An 18,637-nucleotide genomic window follows, 5' to 3' on the forward strand; every position below is an offset into this window, starting at 1 on the left:
AAAGTCATATTCATCCCAGCTTCATATTTCCTTTATCCAGTTGTAGATTCAGACTCATTACTTTTAAAAGTTATTTGTGTGTGTAGAGGGGAAGGATTGTGTTGGGGTGTGGGCCAAGGTACATATGTGGACATCGGAGGGCATCTTTGGGGACCTGGCTCTCTTCTTCTCACCGTTGGCTCCAAGGAGGCGTGAACTCAGGCTTAGGCTTGCCTGGTACAGCACCTTCACTTGCCACACCACCCCCCTGCTCACCCCCACTTTGTTCTAAGCCACAGCCTTCCCCTCTGAAGGTTCCTCTCCCCTCGGTTTCTCCGCATACTGGCTGCTCTTTCCCCTTCATTTCTATGTACCATCACATGTCTTTCCTTTGTCTTCGCTCATCCACTCCACCCTCTCTCCCTTCTCTTGGCCATACTTTACCTTAACGGCTTCACCCTTCTCCCCCAGGTCACACCTGGTTTTGCTTCCATCCCCTTCCATCTCAGTCTTCAACTGCGTCGCCTGTGTGACCAGTGTTAGTCTCCAAAGCATTGACCCCTGCTGTGTCCTTTCTGTCTGCTCCTCATCTGCTGGTCCCTAGCCCAGGGGATACAATGTGACTGGAGCATCCGGAGAAAATGAGTCACCTGATTCCCACCCTCATCACTTGTGTCCAAGAAAATGCCAGTTTTTCTGCCTTGAATGTTGTCTGAAGGGCACACGTCCAAGTTCTAAAGGGCACCGGGGTTGCATTAGGCCTTTCCAAAGCCTAGGTACCCCAGGTACAGAGATGCAGAAAGCAGAATTTCCTGCTTCTACGGAGCTTAAAATGACTCGGATGCCAAATAGTCCTGCTTACTGTCCCTTGGCATAATAGTGGTCCCCAGGTTGTCCTACGTTCTTTATCCCTCCTCAGAAGATGGGTTGATGGTTGATGAGAGTAGGGAACAGCTGGGGACGAGGTGTGTGTGGGGGTGTGTGTGCACGATTTGCGTTGGGGGTGGGTAGATCTCGGACCGTACTGCTGGCTCATCCCTTCTGCTTACAGTAAGGATGATTGCTGGGATTCCGGGGCTTTGAGAGCACTGGAATCCTTCCTTCCTCCACCAGTGTTTAGATAGTGTTGCTTCCTGTGATCCAGACAGCCCTAAAAGGCACAGCTTCATCTTCCATTGCATCCTCCATGGTGATCTTGCAAAGCAGAGGTCTGTAGAGCTGCAGGCAGGGTCATTCTTAGGAAGTGGGAGTGTTGTGGCACCAGTAGAACAGACAGAACTGGGAAAGAAACAGCAAGCAAGAGCAAATTTGCCTCCAGACGTCTTCCTGTGACCAGGAGATTTACTTCAGGACTGTTCGCCTTGGGTAGAGCATACTCATGCCATGCAGACAGAACACCTCTACCAAACCTCACTTATTTTGCCAGTCATTACTGGCAGCCTGTGCTCTGCCAGGCACTGTCCTAGGTAACCCAGGTACAGAGATGCAGAAAGCAGAATTTCCTGCTTCTACGGAGTTTAAAATTTACAGACAATTATCCCAAACAGGGTGAATTTTTTTCATACTATTTCTGTTCTTATATTTATATCCCCCAGGAAGGACCCTAACCCCATGATAAGCCTCTGGACACCTTTGAACATACATGAGCTCTTTGCTGTAGAAATTGTCACAGAAAAACAAACAGCCTAGCAAGCTAACAAGCAAACTGAACTGGCAATTGGGTCTTCATTCTGAGCTGGCTCTACCATGTACCTGTGAGCTGGTCATTTATTTCAGTCTTTCTTTCCTTCATGTTTGCTTTTGGAAATGAGAGCGCTTTTAACAGTCCTTATTTCTTTAAAGATAGGGGGTCTCATCTCTGCCATCATCATCCTTGCCTAGAACTGTCTTTCCTTATCAATACTTAGTCTCTCCTTGAGAAGGAAGCTTCGTCATTGAGCCAGCTCTCTCCTGCTTCCCAGCATATCACCAACTACAGCACACTATCAGAATAACTAGTAATAAGCTGGGCATGGTGGCACGTGCCTTTAATCCCAGCACTGAGAGGCAGAAGCAGGTGAATCTCTGTTACTTCAAGACCAGCCTACTTTATAAATTGAGTTCCTAGACAGACAGGGCTCATAGAGAGACCCTGTCTCAAAACAAACAAACAAAACTAATAATGCCTAGTAATTATTGTGGCACTATATGAAGTCTTGTATATATAAATAATTAACTTCACTCTCACTTTAATACTTAAAGGTAGATTTTTCTGCTTATTTCTATATCATACATAAAGGCTATCTCCATGTTATACAAGTAATTTCTCAGCGTTGGTCACGGAACTAGTAGGATGGCAGGGTCAAGATTCAAATTCAGTCTTGTCTAATCCTGCATCTTAGATTCTTAACCTTTATACCACTGTGTGGCTATGTGTTTAATCCATATATTTCACATGGATGAGTAAATTCAGGGTTGCTGCTGCTCGGCCAGTTGCACTGATGTGGCCCCAGAATGGGTTTGTGACAGGAACCCATTCTCTGAACTATTGTTCTGATGCTGAAGAACTCATGTGTTACCCCTGGATGGATGGATGGATGGATGGATGGATGGATGGATGGATGGATGGATGGAGAACTCATGTCTCCCTTGGATAGATGGGTGGATGGATGGATGGTTGGGTGGATAGATGGATGCTCACCAAGTTAATTACCCACTGTGGAGTTGTAGCACATTACTGCTGGCCTGGGGGATAATCAGTAAATTATGGATTCATGCTAGGGCAGTCAGTGGTTTTGCCTAAATGTCTCAGCTGTGGCAGTCCAGCTTAAGTGATAGCTCTTCGCGGTAGTCTGCAGGAGCCCTGCTGTGTCATGGTTGGTTTCAACATCTGGAATGAATCCTCTAGAAGTAGAGGTTCCCAGGCTCCTGCCGTCTGCCCTCTGCCGGGGCTTTCCAGGCAAGCTAGCCAGCTTCCCTCCTCCTTCTCCTAGTCCAGGATTGCCTGCTCCTTACTGTATTTGAGGAACTCAGTGGTCCCTGACTCTTGGGCCATACACTTGAAGATGCATTCCAGCCGAGTTTCCAAACCTTGAAAAAAAAAAAAAAAAAGCAAAGGAATTGAGTTACTGCTGTTTTAATCCGGGATTCCAGACAATTCCCAGTAGAATGTGCGTGGAAAGTCCGGGGAAGACTGTGAGAGCTGGGACAGACAGCAACAGGACACTTATGGTATTTCGAGGTCCGGAGCGTTCTCAGAGGCCTGTTTTAAAAGAAGTGCCAGGCTAGTGTTGCTCCCAGTAGCTTCTTGCTGTTTATCTTGATCTCCAGCTAAACCTCGCCCTTAACTCTCTTCTCTTAAATCAGAGTAAGATTTGGAAAGAGGGAGGGCAGGAATCTAATAGCTGGGATTCTCACAGAGCCTCACCACTGTGTTCACAAACACAAGTCTAAACTGAAGCCCCAACCTGGCAAATTAGCACCCTACAGAGAGGTAAAAAGAGGGGCTTTGCCTTAAGTTTGCAGATGTGATAGTGTGATAGAAGCGGGGTGGTAAATGATGCAAGTGTTAAGTGATGGTTAGGAGGTGCTGAAAGGAGGTACAGGGGCAATACAGGCCCTGGGGGAAGAGTCCCTAGTGCCCAGAACTGCATGCTGTTTAGTAGTAATCCTGCTGCTGACCTCCCTGTTTATTGGAGGAAGGACAATGTTTGTGGGGAGGATAGAAAGGGCAAGCTTGCCCTCCTCCTCCTCCTCCTCTTCCTTCTTCCATAAAGCTTGCTGAATTGTCTATAAGCCCGAGGGTGGAAGGGCTGAAGACTAGTCATAGCAGACCATGAAAAACAAGTTACCTTTTTTGTCCTGAGCACCATCCTTCCTAGATGGGAGAACCCTTGAAGGACCCCAGGGGTGCTGGGTCAGGTTCACAGTTGGCCCTCATCATTGTCTGGAAAAGGCAAGTCTTTTCCCTGTTCTCATGGGGGGGGGGGGTCTTACCCTGTGAAGGAGGGACTTAGTTGGTCTGCTGGAAAGCTACCTTTTGTCACCCTACTAGGAAGTGAGGCACAGCAAGGTGTTCCCACTGTACTCCCTGCAGAGGCTGCTCTGTAGGATTTGTATCCCTATGACCAGATGTCTGAGCAAATAGACTTTAGAAGGTTGAAAATGTTATTTGGGTTCATGCTTCTATAGTCTGTAATGTGTTGCCACTGACTGCCTTGTTCTGGGCCCATGGCAAGGGAGAACGTCTTGATAAGCCAATAGCTTCCAAGAAGCAAAGACAGAGACAGGGAGAGGGGAAGGGAAGGATCCGGGTTCCCATAGCCCCTTCCATTCATTAGCTTTTTTCTGTTAGGCCCCACCTCCTAAGGGTCCCACTATATTCTAATAATATCATAGGCTGGTGTCCAAGCTTTTGGCATATGACTCTCTAGAGATCCAAAGATCCAAACCTTAACAGATTCACAGCATGTTCATAGGAGCCCTTTAAGTACCAGGCCTCAAACACTGAAGTCCAAGCTGGATTGTACAGTAGAAAGATGAATGGGTTTCAGATGTATAGAGCAGAATCTAATCTAAACAGTTCTTTTAAACTTCTGTTAAACACGATCATCTCATGTTTAATTGATTTAATCATTTTTAATCATAGGTCAACATTAATGCCATTTGCCTGAGGGCTTTGCATCTTACTCTGTCTGTTTGGCCTTGCTCAGTCCCTATGAGTTGATAGTAAAACATCGGGACCCAGGATTCATTCGTCATCTTTGGTTTATGATGTTGTGGGTTAATAAATAGCCATAATAACTGCCCTGTGTTTTCCAGAGTCAGGACACCAGAAATAGTCCCCTGACTCGCCTTCCTTTCCTTGTGAATCTTTAAAATTCTTACTTACATTACTACTCCTGCTTGTGTGGTTTTAATAATTTAATTGTCTGCCTTCCTGTGGGAGCCTCGCTGCTCACCCACTGTGATGATGTGAAGATGTTTGCATCTTCAGCAGGGTGACTGGATTTCAGACAGTTGCATGGCAAGCAAACTCCTCCAGAACCTGCACACTGAAGGACGTGGTACCTCTGTTTTAATTGGCTGGAAGCACAGTTCTATACACTTTGAAGTCATACTTGTTCTCAAAAGAAGAGACAGCCATGAGAGCTAAATATAATCATGGTTAATATTTTATAGTGTTATAAGGAAAATAGATGCATATGTACATATTACTTAATTATATGACAGTAAGCAAGTGTTCTTGATCTGGCCTCAAGTCAATGGACTTGCCCAGGTGCACACAGGATAGAAAGGGTCTGGCATGATGTCTGCTTCCCAAGGTACCTTTTGCCTTCTTAGCAGGAAGCATACAAACTAGAAAATTAAGTAGTCTGCAAATGGGTGGACAGGGGTGGATGGAGGGTCCAGTGGCAGGCAAGGCTCTAGAGATGCCACTTGGCCAGTGATAGGTGCACAGCCTCCAGCAGACTGGCATCTCCCTTTCAAAAGGAGGAGGGAAATGTGTCGGGCAGTCCCATGATAAGGACTCTTTCAGGTTCTGTCCAGCTGCTGTGCTGTCCATTTTTCTTCATTTTCTTGTGCTGTCAGGTTGAAATTCAGTTTATCTTAGCAGCCAAATGGCAGGGTTAGACGTAAAGGCCTAGAGGAGCAGCTCTTAAAGTGGGACACAACCAGTGATTCATGTTGAACAGTGTTTTACCAAGGTTACCTGGCTGCTGGGGCCACCGCTGCTTCCTGGAGTTTCCAGTTGAAAAAATAAAAATCAGGGTTACAGAATTAGTCTGAATGGGCGTCAGTCTCAGGACAGTGTCTTCCAAGTAGAGGATTCAGCTTCTCCAAGACTAACTTTCTAATAACATTCTTGAAAATGTCAGAGTTTGTATGTGTGACACTGGCGTAATAGCTAATAATGGGTAACTCGTGAGTGGTCTGCTGTGGGCACCTCTGCAACTTACCAGGCGGCTTCCTCGCTTTCACACTCTGTGGGAAGCATGCATGTTGCTGGTTGTTGCTCTCATTAGGGAAAGGACCCCAAGCTCGCAGACATAGTATTGAGGATGATTTTCTTGACTCACAGTAGAAGCAGGGTTTGTTCTCTGGCAGCCCCCATGATTGACAAACTCAGTCTGGAACTATAGTCTCTTTCCCTGGCCTTCCCCTCTCATCTTTAGATCTGTCAGTTCTTGCTGGGTCCTTGGCCCTCATCAGTGATCCAGAGGTGACCTCTCCTTACAACGGCTTGTGACATGTGTTGACATCACCACCAGAGTTGAGGCAAGGGCATGGAGAAGAGCCGGTTCCCAGCCAGTGTCTTAAAGCAGCACTGACTTCTGGCAAAGCTGGTCACGCTACTGACATTTTTATTTTATCTTTATTTCTCCTCAAACCTTCCTTTGGGTACTTCCACGTTTTTGCATCCAAATGCTCCAAGACCCAATTTCCTTGCAGCACGTGGGACAGCGCAAGGGTCCAGTTAGCTGCTTCAGATAACTCAAAGAGGAAAAATAAATAAATATAACAGTCCGCTACAGACCAGCCAGGATGCTTTGGAAGGGAAATTTCCTTTTTGGGTGTGCTGTCTGAAAGAATTTCCGATGTAGGCAGACGTTAATTCCTAGCTCCATGCTTCCTGATAAGGAAGCAGCTTCAATAAATGCAGCTATTTATAGATGTCTCTCTCTCTCTCTCTTTAAACATATAACCAGAGGTTTATTGACCTTTTCTTTCACTTCACGTTTCATGCAGTGAGGCCTGTGTTCATTTAAAGCAGTTCCTCCACCATGAGCTTCGACAGAGTGGCTCTGGCCCTTGGGGGTGGGATCCAGAGGGGAAGCACAGCCATCTCCTGCGTGTCAGGTTTGCTCGGAGTTCTGAACTAGAAGACACTGGCAGCTGGTTGTCCCTACTTGGTGCTTTGGGGGTAAATATGCGTGTTACCTGGGCTTTTGTGCTGATGAGAACAGTTTTAAGAGTGAATGATGTGTTTCAGTTCACAGTCTTGGTCTCTGGCCCTGTTTCTGGGCCCATTCTGAAGTGGAGCGTGATAGCAGTGAGAAGCTGTGAAGGAGGAGTTTCCTCATGGGGTGAGAGAGGAAGCAGAGAAAAAGGCGCACAGAAGAGACCAGGGCAAGATGTGGTCCCAAGGAATTGTCCCCAGAAACCTGTCCCTTTCCTCTAGGCCCCACCTTCTGTTTCTCCCCATCTTCCAGTAATGCCGTCATATTAAGAGTCTGTCAAGGGATTCATCCCCCCATTAGATCAGAGCCCTAATGATGCAGTTGTCTCTAGAAATGTCCCCCAGACACAGTCAGAGGTGTGCCTCATGAATCCCCTAAGCATTTTTTTTCTATTTCAACTATATTTTAATAATTTCTTGAGAGTTCCTTATAATGTGTTTTGATCCAGTACATCCCTACTTCGTCCCCGCTAACCCTTAACCAGGGTGACTTCATCACATCTCCCGCCTAACTTCAGGTCCTTTAAACAGTTCTCAATACAGTCAACAATCGTAACTAACCACTGTAATATGTGAACCCAGACATGTCTGATTTATTCCGAACTCCACATACAAGGGTTGTGGCACACAGAACTATTGAAAGATGTAAGAGACATTGAGAATCAGTTTTATGAAGAGACTTGGTCAGCAGAAGATGACCTCATTTCCACTCTGTTTCTCTCTGCCGTCTCCCTTCGGGTTTTTCTGATCCTGAGGAATTCTCTGGCCTTCCCTTGACAAGCTAAGGTCCTGCAGATTGAAGAGCCCTACCCATAGAACCCTAGGCAGGCTCACATCCATGTCTCTTGGCCCTCCTGGCAGGTGTGATAATGATCCGTTGTGATGTCAGCTTGTCCTATGGTCTCCTAACCTCCCCACTTCCTCTTCATTCTCAAAAAAAAAAAAAAATTAGTGAACTGACTTTATATAAATACGATAAAATTCCTATTCTCAAGTAGCATATATTTTCTCCCATTTTGCTCTGTGCTTGAAGTACACCTGCCTCTGTAACTCAGATTTCTGGCGGGAATGACTGTCCTTCCAGAAGTCGTGTCCTTCCAGAAGTCGGTCTTAAGAAAGCTCCTGGTGTTGCTGGTGTCACTGCTGTCTCAGGCAAATTTGGATTCTCAGTTGCTTGTGCTGAGTATGAGTGCTTTGGGATTCTTTTACTAATCTCGTCTGAAGCAAGGCAGCGAGATTGGGGATTTAAACTGGTCCTGACTCTGGCCACACTGTAAGCCGCCTTCACCTCACATCCCTGCCTCCAGCCTGGGAGGGTAGAGTAAGTTCCTTTCTTGTGAAATTGGTCCCCTTTGTGCTTCCTCCAGATCATGGATGCTAATAGCTGTTAGCTGGCCTTACTGCATTCCATAATAGAACTACAGATTGCAGATGCTGACAGTGGGTACCCTGATCAAAAGCTATGATACTGCTAAAGAGCTGTGGATGCTAGGTAGATGCAGAGAGGATCCCTGGGAAGAAAACACATGCCGAGAGTTCTTGGCCTCACCAGAAGTTAATTCTCAACCTATGACGTTGGGATACTGACTAAGGCTGTTTGCTGAGGAGGATGAAGGTTTATAAGGGAAATTTAACAATTGTTTTGTTTTTTAAAATGCTTGTGGAACAAGTATTGAAGGGTATTAAACCATACTTTGGTTTTTTGGAACAGGGACTTCTGTAGCACAGGCTGACCTTGAACTCATGTAGCTGAGGATGACTTTGAACTTAGACTCTTCCTCCCTCTGTCCAACAAGTACTGGGATTATAGGCAAATGCCATTACGCCTAGATCTCAAGTACCATTTTAAATTTTTGTTTCATTTTGTTTTGTCCTGATAACCAAACTGCCAGCATCTAGAAGCGGTGCTTCATCCCAGGAGCCATTCCAAGGTCACCTGTATTTAAGTTCTTAACACTAGTCCAGAGGCTGTGTGGCAGTGCTGTGTGCAGTAAGTACTAATAGCCATTGCTATATGTAGAGCACTTCTATATGCCAGGAACTTCTAAGTTAGTCTGAATAATCACAAATGCATTTGCAGCTCAAATGTGGCACATTGTGTCCCCAAGGACACAGAGAAGATAGAGGAGTCATGACCTGACTCTACATCTTGTCCCAAGACCAGACTTTCCTCACTTCATATTCCCGAATCTCAAATGTGTTAGGAACTAATTAGTTATTTCATTCTAGCTGTTGGTTAGAAGGAGAAAAATCAAAGCTCTCCTTGTTTCTTTTTTTGAAGGGGAAAAAAATCAAGCAAGATAAACAACTGACAAGAAAACCCAGGGGGATAAAATCAGAGATACAAACCAAATAATCTCTTGAACTTAGAAGCAGATAAATTTGCAGATCCAATCCTGTGGGTATACTGTTATCTGTCACACATTTTTTTTCAAGTGTAAATTTTAGAACATTAGAAACAAAATTTTAATGAAACCAACAGAGGTTCCCATTGCACAGAGTTTTCTACCTGTTAAAAAGAAACCACTACGATTCGCGTTAGTGCTGAGCACCTATAAAGATGTTGTACTTGAATGCTGATTGTAGCACTGAATTTACAAACCACGACACGTAGTCCATGTTGGGCTGACATGCTTCAGAACATCACCTGGTGTGCTGGTGCCTCACTTTATCCAAGTGGCATTTGTTCCAGGACGTTGTACGGTGACTCCTAGGACTGCTGCTCCCCCAGTCAGTTTTCTGGGCCTCTAGCCTCATTTGGCTATGGTGCAGGATCATCTCTGACACAGTTTGTACCTTCTCCTGGGAAATAGTTTATCTGTAAAATGAAGGAGGTTGAGTCCATGATTCCCAGGTTTCTTCCTGACTCACACATCTTATATTATTCTGACTTCAGAGAAGCACAGAGCTTCTCAACTGCCAAGCATTATCTACAGACACCATGTATGGTGTTCATTCATTGGATTTCCATTGCTCAGCCTCCAATTTGGGTGCAGATGGTAGTATTTTGATGATGCAGGAGATTGTCCTCTGCTTGTGCTGTGACTGCTGTGTGAGGATACCCTCCTGCAAGGAAATATGGAAATCTAGAGTCTGGCTCTGCTGGATGTTTCTCTGGGATGCCTGTGATTGAGACAAGGTAATGTTTTATGGGATGGAAACTGGTGCCTGCTCAGGTACCTTGCAGGAATTCTCCAATGCCTCTGCTGTGCTTCCTTATGCCGGTCCAGGACGATGCAGCCCAGTCTCAGGCCTGCTCCTCTGTTCTCTCACCACCCCCCACCACCCCATGACCTGAGAATTGCCTGTGAGCTGGCCCTTCGCCCAGTACATTTCATACAGGTGCAGCTTCTGGTAACTGCTTGATCCCAACTGTGTGATTTGTGGGAATCCCCTCATGATTCAGGGCGTGTTCATTTTTGTTGTGGTTTGTGTCTTCCTCCCCGTAGGTGCTGTCCACTTGGGTTTGGGCTTTACAGAACCAGTGACCAACACCGAGTCCGCGTGTTCCTCCTTCAGCCAGCCTCATAACACATGCACAATTAACACTGCATTAATTAATTATGGCGAAAAAAGGCCGAGCTGGCAAAGGGTGGAAGGCTTTCAGCTTCTAAAGTGAAGACTTTGATGCCGAGCTTTAAAGAACATTTCCATCTGCCTCTGCTGCAGAGTATCTGTGACACTCAGACCGTCCCCTGGGCATGAAAACTCACACCCGAGAAACTATCTCTAAATGGAGGATCCGAACCAGTTCCTTGAATCATCCCTGAGTTGCCATAGGCTGTCCAAGGGGAATATAAGATTAGGAAGAAAGAGATGGCCCAGAGCACTGTGATTTGTGAACAAAACTGGTAAGAGGATTTTGCTCTGTCTTCCTTTGTAGCTAGTGAGTCACCAACACTCCAGGAAGGAAGTACAGATGAACGTGGGGCTTGGTGCCAACCCTCTTGAGATAGAATCTCTGTCCCACTCCCAGTGAATCTTATTTCAGAAGGGGTGCTGAATTTACATATCCATTTCTCTGGAGGATTGGGGGATTCATCTGGCTTTGGGGGCATTTTCCTACTAGATGTAGACAGAGTAGGGAGAAAACCCTGCCCTTTCTTTATCGTTTGGAAATGCTGAGATCCCACCTAGAATTACGTTTGCTCTTCATGCAAGCTGGTGTTGAGGCCACCACACAGAATCTCCAAGATGCATTCTGTGTGAGCCTCTCACTGACCTTAAACCTTGGCTGTGGTATAGATATTCATTCATCCAAATATCTGGAGTTTCATTTAAAGGAATTTTTAAGATCACAAAAGTAGAAATCCCCTGAGATGTTCTCCTTGCTTGAGACTGCTCATGAATGTTCTTTTCAAACTATACTTGGGAGCTGGGGGGCGGGGGGTGTAGCTCAGTTGGTAAAGTGCTTGCTTAGTGTGCATGAAGTCCTGAGTTCAATCCCTTACACTAGATGAACCAGGCATGGTAATGCATACCCCTCATCCCAGCACTCAGGAGGTAGACAGAGGGATCAGGCCGTCAAACTACTTGAATGCTCTGATCATATGCTTACTGGAACTTGAGACCAACAAAAATTAAACAGATTTGTTGTTTATCAACTGTATTTTTGGACCTTATAAAAGAAGATTTTCTTTTGATTCCTAGGCAGAGAACATTTTTACCTCAGAAAACTTGCATGCATGTGCATGCTTGTATATGCGGTGTGTCTTTGGGATTATGTCAGTGGTTACACCTGTGATGATTTATACCGCCCCCATGTCATGAGGAAGGAACATGAAGGATACAGTGGAGTATTGTGACCCTGACACTGTACCTACAGCTGTATCACTGTCTGCTTATTGGCGTCTTTGTTTGCTGAAGGAATGTTCTGATTCACAACTGCCTGATGCTGCACCCAGGACAGAGGGCTTGTAGTTATCTGTGAACGGGGCCAGTGTTCTGTCAAAGCAGGGAATGTGGTCACCCAGTTGAAATGATTTAGAGTGCCTTAGGCATAAATATCTGGCCATGATGAACTAGTCCCTGCATTTCCACCTCTGAAAGACATTTCTTCTATGCCAGGCGTGTTTCCACCTAGTTCCATTAAAGCACTTTTTAAAAAGATTTATTTATTTTATTTTATGTATATCAGTACTTTTCTTGCATGGATGTATATATGTGCATCACATACATGCCTAGGGGTGGTTGAGAGCCACCATGTGGGTGCTGCAAACTGAACTGTCACTTGGGGGCTAGAGGACAACTGTAAGGACAGAAAGTGCTCTAACAGCTGAGCAATCCTTCTAGCCCCATTTTAAAAGGTGAACAGGAATGTAGACAGTGCCTTGGGTGGACATGGCAGGTAACTCAAGTCCAAGCTTTATGGAAATTAGTTTATTAAATCTCTCAATTCTCTTGCATCAGAGGCATCCATAGCTAACACAGAAGGCCAAGGGAGGTGATAACTTAGAAATAACCTGTAATTTTGCTCAGACTGCTTTTCTCAATGGAGGAGACAAACATAGGAAGAAAAAGAAAATTCAGGCCCCTTGATTGATTAAGACTAAAATATTGTAACCCCAAAGCCCTGGGGCTAAGAAGAATAGTCAGTCTGCTGCTGACCATGCACAGCTGTTACTTGTAGATACTGCCAGCCAAACTGAGCATCCTGAAGGCATGTCATCTTGGGGATCCTAGCCCTTTGTGGTTCTTTGACAGAAGTAGTGAGTTTGCCAGTATAAATTCTCACAAGTGAATTCAAATCTCAGTGAAGGGGTCAGGGAAATCTTCATCTTACCAGGGTAACTGTGTCGTCAAGATTCAAGAGATGAAATTTTGGGAAACAATCCTCTATAGCATTTCACATTGGCTAATGACTTCTACTTACTGAGTGCTCACTGTAGGCACTTTGAACGTAGATTATATCACCGAGTCCTTTTGACAGCCCCGTGAACTGATTTCCATTATCCTCATTTTACTGATGAAACATCCAGTTTAAAGAGGTTAAGGAATTCGGCCAAAGTCACTCACAGAGCTGGTAGGCAATCCAGTGGGCCCCTCAGACTCTTTATATCTTTCTTCCCATTGTAAACCAAAGCCCTATTTTCTAGATGAAAAGAATGAAAAACAATGTCACATTCCCCTCGGAGACTCAACTGTGGTTAAGACTTCATAAATTTTAGAAAAATAGGATAACTCACCAAAGTAAACATTTTAAAACCACCCCACAGCAAACATCTACCACAAGTCCAAACCTCAAGCTTCATATATTGAGATTTTAGTGAGCTTTATGGTTCTCTTCAGTCTCTTAAATACTGCTCTGTTTCCTGGTAAATAATATCCCTTCAGAGCCCTGGCACATGAATGGTGTAATAAGATCAGCCCTGAGCATGCTGCTGCTCTAGTACCCTCTAATTGCAGGGTGAAAATCCAGGGCTGCCTTAACTCCTCATCTGTCTACGTCTCTCTGGCCACTGCCTGGTACCCAGTTTGAGGTTCAATGCTGTCTCTTCCTTCCTTGCTTTAGATAGATCAGTCCTTTGCACAGCTTTTTTTTTTTTTTAAATAAAGTGATTTGAAATGGAAAATTAAAAACTTAAATGCAAGTTTGGCAGCTTCTCTGCTCAGAAGCTTCATAAAATTCACTGTAGCACAGCTGCTCTGGATTCTCACCACTTAGCTATTCTCAAGATGTCTGAGAGATTAATTCTTATAGGGCTGTGGTTGGAAAGACTTCCCCCCTCCATGTTTCACTTAGAATCCTCACTGGGAAAAGAAAGTTGTGTGGAAAATCCCATCACCTGGAGCAGAGGGTTCTTGGGTAATAGACATGGTGGAGGGTCTGTCTCTTGCTGTTTTTGTTTTTGTGTGCCCTAGTCAGTTGTAATACTGTTCTCTTTCTAGCAGAAATCGAAAGTCTTATTGTGCTGATACTACCTTGGGATGCCTGTGGGGGGTGTGCGTGTGCGTGTGCGTGTGTTCTCTCTGTCATATATATGGATGTGGATGACAGGTACTACAGTCTCTCTTGACAGATTTAAGCTCTTCCTGTCTCATAGGCAGCAATAGAGGACGAGGGCATCAGAGAATGGGAGCTTTGGTGGGGTCCCCACCCACTTGCCCAGGGATCAACTGTTTATCCCTGGGTCTCCGAAGCAGCAGAAAGCCAGGGGTGTTTTTGGGACTCGGCTGCCAAAGTTTCTTGAAACAGCCCTGTTCAAAGGCATATGCTGGGCTCACTTCTGAGGGAAATTTCCTTTTTGGGGAAGTTGAAGCAAAGGAATTTCCTGTGTGGGCAGACAGAGCTTCCTGACTTGAAGGCTTCTTGGAAGGGAAACAGTTTCATAATGAAATGACAAATTAAAGACATACCAGCCGGGTTCACTTCAAAACAGCTATTGAGAGTGCAGGCAAAGCCCTATTATACTCCCTCTCAGAACAAAAATAAATCCCATCCTGACAGGTTTCTATATGCTGCGTTATATCTGTCCCCCCACACCTTCCTTCACAGCCTCCCACATGCTCCCTTCCTCCCACCCCCCTACTAGCTACCACCATCCCTTCTTTAACAGGCTTGGCACAGCCTCAGAGAGGCCCAGGGCATCCTTCCTGCCTCCTGTCACCTTTCCTTATGGCTTCACCCATCCTTGGTGTTCTTGGAGCCTCCTTGTAGGTTATGGTGCGACCCCAGGCTGCCCAGACTTTGAAATGGCCTCTGTCCTTCTTTTGACATGAAGCAATGATGGAGGCCATGGCTTCAGCCATTTTCTCTGGCTGGCCCTTAAGATCTTGTAGGCAGTACATGTAACTGCTATTCTTATTTCAGAGCTGGCTGAAGCAGGCTTTGTTCAAGAAAATAGAGCTATCTCTGCACTGGGCAGATGATGGTCTTGTGCCGAGCATGTAATTTTCTGCAGTCCAGTCAGCCAGCGTAGTGGGGTTTTGTTTTTGTGTTGTACATTGAGATGAAGACACCCTTTGTTGCAGTTGCTTATGTTTTTGAGACAGGATCTGGATGTATAGTTCTGGCACTGGCATAGACCGGGCCTCTTACTTGATGTAATCTTCCTGCCACTACCTCCTGAGTGCTAGCGTGATAGGTGTGCACCACCGTACCTGATAAGGTGTCTTATGGACACAGTTTCTTCCCCTTCCTCTTTTGTTAGGGGTCAGGTGTGCATCCTGGACAAGTACTCTTCCAGCTACACCCAGCATCCTATGTTTATTCTCTCTCTCTCTCTCTCCCTCTCTCTCTCTCTCTCTCTCTCTCTCCTTCCCTTCCTCCCTCCCCCTCCCTTCCTCCCTCCCTCTCTCCCTCCCCGCTCTCTCCCTTCTTTCCTTCTTTTCTTTCTCCTCTTTCTCCTCCTAATCAACAGAGTACAGCCATTATTAATTAGACTTGGGTCAATAGGATCAAGTAGGTACAGGCTTTGGAAATCAACTACTAAATTGCCAGTTCTGGCACTTTTCAGTCAGCGCTGTAACCAAGTCCCTTAGCCTCTGGGCCTCAGATCCCTTGTCCCTACAATGAGTGCAGTGATCGCTTTTCTTCATTCCTACATAGAAATCAGGCTGTGATGTCAAACATACTCTGTAAACATCTCTAGCTCCTAACGCAGTTTCTTATTAGTCCACCAGTGAGCTCTTTTGGGGTTGAGACACAATAGAAGGCTGAGATAGTAGAATTATATTTACAGATCAACTTGGCAAATATTTTTTAGAGATTTTCTTTCTATACAGCCCAGCTGGGCCTGGGGGAGAAGAATAACCAAGTTGGACATTTCGGATGGCTCTGTGGTGTAGCGTGAAAAGCACTGGACTTGGGGACAGAAGGCTGGAGTCCAGTCCTGGCTGTCACTCAGTTTTATTTCGCCATGTGAGCCTCAGTTGCTCATCTACAGTACCAGAGGGTGCCAGACTCTGAACCTAAGCCTCCTCTTTGTAATGCTCACAGAGTATAATCAATTTTGAAGGGTCCTGCTTCTCTCTCTCTCTCTCTCTCTCTCTCTCTCTCTCTCTCTCTCTCTCTCTCTCTCTCTCTCTCTCATGTCCAAATCCTCCTAGAGCTGGAGTTGAAGGCAGCCACCTAATGTAGGTGTGGCTTGTTGGATGTGGTGCTGAGTCAGATCCTCTGTTAGATCAGTAAGGACTCTAGCCATCTCTCTAGCCACAGGCCCTGCCTTTTGCTCCTGTTTCTAATTTCTATTCTAAGGCGTCAGGAAGACATGTGCCCTGTATAACAATAGCATCTCAGATGGAGATGGAGAAACTTCCCTCAAAAAGCAAGACAAATTTTGTTAGTATGTGTGAGGTAAGCAGGAAAAATGTGGTGCTTTGCAGACCTATCACCTGCAGTGATTTTTTACTGGGGGTTCTGATGGTATTGACATGGAAATAAGGGGGACCATGGTTCAGCTTCGTAGTTTTCCTCAAGAGGACTTATCTTGAGGCCCTGGTTTTTCTCACAGGATACTGGGACATTTATTTCTAAATGGTTGTTCATTTGAAGCTGCTCTTCATGGATACTCTGGTTCAAAGGAACTTGAAAGATAGGATCCAGTATTGATGGTCAGCCCATTTGGTTTTATGTTGTGTAACTAACCCTAGGGCTGCTCTGCCATTCTGCCTCCCATACTCGGTCTATTTTAGGGAGGAATGTTAACTAATATTGCCTCAAAATCTTCTAAGCACTCATTTTAACCTAAGGAAATTGAGATGCCAAGAGTTTGATTTTGTGTATAAAGGTGGGGTTTACAGGGTGTAGTGTGTGTTAACTAGAGCTGTAATGAGATGCCTCAGTTTTACTCTCTACAAGCCTGATGATATGTGACCCTGCCATCACTTCACAGACACAGACATGGGAAGTTAGTTGAGTCAATCATGTGTTTGCCACACAAGCATCAGGACTTGATTTTTGTCCCCAGATCACATGTGAAAAAGCCGGGATTGGCGGTGCATGCCTGTAATTCCAGTGCTGGAGAGGTAGAGACAGGCAGGTTCCTGGGGCTCAGTGACCATCCATCCTTCCTTTATCAGCAAACGCCAGGCAAATGAGAGCTACATGCTGAAAAAAGAAGGTGGATGGCCCCTGGGGAATGATACTTGAGGTTGACCTTTGGCCTCCACATATGTACATAAAAACCCACAGGAGTGTATGGATTCGAGTGCGCGCGCGCACACACACACACACACACACACACACACACAAAGTCCTTAATACTGAGCTTATGGTGACACACAGCACTTGGAACTGTGGCCTCATGTGGAGCCAGAAACTGATGATGGCAGAGGCAGAAATTGAAAGTATCTGTTTTCTCCGAAGACTTTATCCCTTGAGGGCATCTCATCTGTATTGTTCCTGTTGAACCACATGTTCAATGCTAAGGCTAGAGGCATAGATAATGTGCACGGAGCACCTCCAGTGTGCAGGAGAGTGGCAATTACAGAAAATGCATTTTTATTTTCCCATAAAACATCAGACTTATTAATTAAGAAAATGTGTATTTTTATTTTTCTGTGAAACATCAGACTTATTAATTAAATAGCAGTACTTCAATGTTATCACTGTACATTTGTTGTTTTGAAACAAGGTCTCATTGTGTATGCTGATCTCAAACCCAACAGCGGTTCTCCTGTCTGAGCCTCCCAGGAGCCATGACCCTGGCTCTGGACATTTGTTCTCCATCCTGTGTTTGATTTTATTCACTGTTCTCTATATAAATAAGCTTTTTGTCTATGTTGGTATCTTTCTAATATTTTATAACTTGCTACTTACACACTCTGAATTAATTTTTCCTCTTTGTTCTCATTGCTAATTCTCCCTTGGGAGATGTATATTTTCCAAACTATTTTTCAATTAAGAACAGTTTTTCTTTCTAAGTCACATATATGGGTGACATCCAGGAGAAAGTCTGAGGGGAAAAGCATAACTTCAGTGGCATCTAACTATTAAAGATTCACGCCGGTGTTAGCGTTTGGCCTGTGTAGTGAGATACTATGTAGGTATCATTGTGAGTTCATAGGAAGGGAAGAAACGCTGCCATTTCTCCTGCTCAGAAATTTAATTTCTCACTTTAATTTTTCATAGGCCTTTTAGCAGCCAATAGAGTCTTATAAAAAATTCCTTTCCCTCATTACTGTATATTCCCCATTTGGTCTTAAGAATGGGGTGGGGTGATATCAGTCAAATTCTGTAACTAATCTACATGCTAATTTGCTGCTTTGCTCCCCTGGTGAGGAAGTAGTTGGGGGGGGTTAAAAGAATTTGTTTATTTTGTTTGGGGGGGGTGAGAAGAGAAGTGGCAGAACTTTGTGGAGTATGGAGAAATGGGGACTGTTTTTCTGAACCCCAGTTATTGGATTGCAGGGATCCTTTTCTGAGCTGGTGCTCTGCGGCAGGGGAGGAAATGTTAGGAGGACTATGGTACCAGCAGTCTCAGAAGAGCTGCCAAAGGGAACAAAGTAACTGGCAGGTGAATGGGACTCAGTAGCCTTCCTTTCGATAAAGAAGGAAGGGAAGTGGAGGAAGAAAGCAGGGAAATTGCTGTCAGTGAGCCTGTGTTGTCTGGTCGTCCCTGTTCTCCCAACACTAGTGCCAGTGAGCAGTCACCTGTGAGCAAGCAGCCTCTCAGCTGAACCTTGTGGTCCCCAGGTAGACTCCCAAGCCTTGGAAACAAAGCCTTTGCTTTTGTCTAACAGTTTCTTTGCGCCCTTCAGACCCCAGATGCAGGAAGA

General features: G+C 45.1%; 1 protein-coding gene across 1 annotated transcript in view; it reads left to right on the forward strand.

Annotated features, from left to right (window-relative positions):
- The window catches only part of Etv6 (ETS variant transcription factor 6), a 236,758-nt gene that overhangs the window by 101,344 nt on the left and 116,777 nt on the right, over nt 1-18,637 (forward strand).

Source organism: Onychomys torridus, chromosome 3 (assembly GCF_903995425.1).
Source record: "Onychomys torridus chromosome 3, mOncTor1.1, whole genome shotgun sequence".
Classification (NCBI taxonomy): Eukaryota; Metazoa; Chordata; class Mammalia; order Rodentia; family Cricetidae; genus Onychomys; species Onychomys torridus.